The sequence below is a fragment of the Centruroides sculpturatus genome, unplaced genomic scaffold (genome assembly GCF_000671375.1).
Source record: "Centruroides sculpturatus isolate CEXI.00-Female unplaced genomic scaffold, Cexi_2.0 scaffold2891, whole genome shotgun sequence".
NCBI classification, from domain to species: domain Eukaryota; kingdom Metazoa; phylum Arthropoda; class Arachnida; order Scorpiones; family Buthidae; genus Centruroides; species Centruroides sculpturatus.
The window spans coordinates 12,196-16,441 of NW_019387122.1; the positions used below are offsets into that span (position 1 = coordinate 12,196).

General features: G+C 26.9%; 1 long non-coding RNA gene across 1 annotated transcript; it reads left to right on the forward strand.

Annotated features, from left to right (window-relative positions):
* Positions 1 to 743: 743 nt before the first annotated feature.
* On the forward strand, positions 744 to 1,289 carry LOC111616172. The gene is made up of 2 exons (XR_002755204.1): positions 744 to 988; positions 1,186 to 1,289. It is a non-coding gene; the product is annotated as an uncharacterized LOC111616172 (long non-coding RNA).
* The last annotated feature ends 2,957 nt before the right edge of the window (positions 1,290 to 4,246 follow it).

Consider the following 4,246-nt stretch of genomic DNA (forward strand, 5'->3'; position numbering starts at 1 on the left):
CTACGCTACGCCACTGACATGGTTTACGATAAAGCACTGTTGCCATAAGCCTCCACAAGCATATGATGTGCTTCGGCAGCTGATTTCTTCAAATTGAAGCAGAAAAGCAAAACTTGCTGCATATGCTCTTTTTCTGGCACAAAAGTAGACATGATTATCAAAGGAAAAATATATGTTGTTGTATGAAATTGCTGATGATGTGCACTGATTAATGTTGACAGATGTCAAAATCATCGAGAAAATGTATGGCATCGTCATGGCAGCTTAATACGCTCACTTACACCATCTATTAGCAAACAGCGGATTTAAGCTTATACACCTGGTACTTTTGCTAAGAGAAAAAAATTTCAATATGGTGCTATAATGTCAGAACGACAACAGTTAAGATGCCTTTTGCACTAATCACTAACTCGTTGGTAATGATTAATTTCTGTTTTGCTTATGACTCATTAAAGGACGTCATAGCTTATTGAGACAGGCATTTTACATCCTTATCAGCAATTTCAGTCTCATAATCAGTGTTAGGGTTAAGGTCTTCTATCATTAACTCTAGTGTTGATATGTTAATGATAATTTGTCCATTTATAGCGCAGGATAGGATGACAAATTATATGTACCAGCAATGTCTTCAAAAAAAAAAAAACTTTATTGAAGTTATTAACACAGATCGCAAAGCAGTTGCAAACTTTAAAGACTGCACAGAGAGAGAGAGAAAAAAAATACAACTATATAAAAAAGGGAATTTTTATTTTTAAAACACAGGATGAGATCTCTCATTCTTTTCACAAGCACTATTGTTGAGGAGTTGTAAAACATGGACGTCTAACAATTTTAACATTTCTAAGAATGTTTTTTGTAACTTTAGACAGAAGAAAAGCTATTTGAGTTGAAAACTGAAAGTTGTAATTGACAGATATCTTAGCCTGTATCTGCTTTCAAATTGGCCTTTGAACACTGTTAAAATGTGGATTATCTGCTTGAAATTATGGTACTTGGATTTTGTTTTTATTTAATGTTTTCTATTTTTTATGACCATGAGATCATTCATTGTATATCCTTTTTCTTGTACTGTGTGAATTTATCACAGCACAGAAAAAGTTATGTTTAAGTTGAGCTTTTGTTATACTATATGTACTATTTATGTTATTTTATATGATTATTTATTAAATTGTTTCTTTTATTTAGTCAAAGCATTCAGCTCCTCGTAGAGGTGAATATAATGTGTACAGCACCTTTCAAAGTCATGAGCCAGAATTTGATTATCTGAAAAGTTTGGAGATAGAAGAGAAGATTAATAAGATAAGATGGCTAAAGAGAAGAAATCCAGCACACTTCCTTTTATCTACAAATGGTTAATAATTTTTATTATATTATTTAATTATAAATTGAAGATTATGAAAAAATAAATTTTCTTTTAGAAAATATTTGTGTTTATCAGAAAATTTGATTAGAGATATGTTTAAGATATCTGGAAATTTGTTTATATATATAAACCAATTTATTTTAAACATATCTCTAATCAAATTTTCTGATAAACACAAATATTTTCTAAAAGAAAATTTATATAAGAAAAGAAATATATATCATATAAATGATTGTGGTTTCTAGAAATTTTTTACAAGAGAAGGTTTTCTCATGTCAATCTTACATTTTAATAAAATATATATCGTTTGATAGAGGAAAAAATAAGACTCATATTTGTTTCTTTTATCTGTCAGGTCTGCCATTTGCAAGAAATAGATTTCTAAAATGTTCTAATGTAATTCATCTAGAAATATGGTACTGGTGGCACAGTGGAAGCAATGTGCCCACACTGGATTGATTCCTGTCATGCCAAGCCTTTATTCTGCTTGAGGTTTTTACTTTTTATGATTTAATGTAATTACAAAGGAAAAATACAGTGTTTAAGATAAATTAATTGTTTACAATGAGCATGTGAAATGAAGGCATTTCTATCATAATCTTCTAATGAACAATGTTTTGGGAAATGTAAAATTTATATTGACAACATTAGAAAAACTTTTAATGTTCTCTTCTATCACACATTCCAACTTCTGCTATGCATATATTAACATATGTTAAAAATAAGAGAACATAATTGGTTATATGTAAACGAATACAGATTTAAAATAAATTTTCTGTTATTTAATTTAAAAATGGTTGCATTATCAACTTCCACCAAGAAGAAATTAACTCGAAGAATATCTTTTATGTAGATCTAAAACGTTTGTCTTTTATCTGCATTTAAACTGCACTGGAATTTCGTTTATAAGGTTTATAGGTTTGTGTTTTTTATCATCAACTTCTACTTTGATCATTTCCTGTATTCTTCTGTTATAATCTTAAAGTGCCTAAAGAAATAAACATCCAGAGGCTATACACACTTTGTTGCTTTTGGCGGGATGGTGAAAATACATGCTCTCTTTCCATCTAGCAATTGCACAGTGTATAATACATTATTTTGCCGTCAGTAACTCTGGAAAGGTAGTTTTTTGTCCAGTTAACAACATTCATATTTCTATATGAATCCAATAGAATGCATTAGAACATTTTAAAATATTGCAAATGGCTGACCTGACAGATAAAAGAAAAAGTACAGACTGTCTTATATTTTTCTCCTCTAGTGAATGATATATATGTTATTAAAATATAAAACTGACATGAGAAGAACCCTTGTTAGTAGCATGTATGCAAAATTTATTTAATAGTCATTTAATTGAATATTGTAAGGATCTTCATTTCTTGTCTATTAACAGTTTTTAAGAAAGTTCATTTTAATGTAACATTGAAACAGTTTTAAAATTGAAATACATTAGGCTTATCAATTTTTTCTTAAATAAATTGTAATTTTTTTAAATGCTAGTGTTAAAAAATAGCCAAATATATTGTTATTTATTTATTTTATAATAGTTAAACTTGTATATTTGAAATTTTTTGTTTCTTTTTCTCTACTTCTTCCTACAATTATAAGTTTCTCTCTTATATTTATATATCATTTTTAGATAATGATAAAATGAAAAATTTCAAGAAAATTTTATATTTGAATTTGAGTTTCCTGCTTGCTTGTTCTTTAATGGTTTGCAAATAATAATACAAAATTATTATAAAATATATCCTAATTTAAAATACATATTTTGACACAGGACATTTGGAAAAATCAAATTATGTAAGAAATTAGAATTTATATTGATATTTTTTAAATGTATATTAAAGATACACATCTTTCGTGTATGTGTAAAAATCAATATATGTACGCNCAATGTTCTTAGTTTTTTGTAATTAATAGATTGTGATTTGTCTGCTGGTTCATGATTTATACATCTCTGAGGGATTGGAATAAAAATGTTTGTTCAAATGTCCTATTAAAAACCAACATAAGAACAGTTAATTTACAATTGAAATTTATTGTATAGAAATGTTTTATTGGGAAAAACTGACTTTGTTTTGTTTTTAATTATTTAAGTTCTGCATACTGAAATAATAATGTAATTTGAATTGAAAACAAAATTCAATATTGAAAATGTTTCTGAAAGAAATTCAATTAATAAATTTTTAAAAGTATTCTTTATTTATTTTATTCTAGGATTTATTGATATTAAGTATAAATAGAATTTTAAGTTTAGATTATTATTATCTGCAATTATTAGATACAGTGTCTTTTACTTGGAATTTTTTAAAATGTGAAACATAAGAATATTATGTTTATATTCTTTAATAGCATTTGAAGTGTTTTTTTTTTATAGGATTATTTTAATGTTTTTCCTTCCTCAACTGTCAGTGATGGGTTATGTTATTTTATTAATAAATTTTTTTTTCTATATCCGGATTAGTGACATTTCTATATGATTGCATTTAGGAGTATTTTTTAATACTTTCAATTCAGCTTATCCTTTTTGTCCTTTCATTCTGAATGTATCCTTTTTACATGCCCAAGCCATTGCATTGTGTGTGATGTGGATTGTGATTGTGTTTTTATAATTTAATACTTACCTTACTGTCATTTCTCTTCATCTTCATCTATACTTGAAAAATTTACTTCTGAGTACAATTCCAGTCTTGTTTTTCTTTTAGACAAACATTTTTGGCTCCTTTGATAAGCCTGCTTCAGATTTATCAAAGATTCTAAATGTTGAATGTTCTATATCAGAATGCCCATTCATGCAACAATGTATCTACTAAGATTTATAATAATAAAAAAAAAATTAAATATTGAAAATGATGTGATGGTGTTTCTATGGCTGTTTAT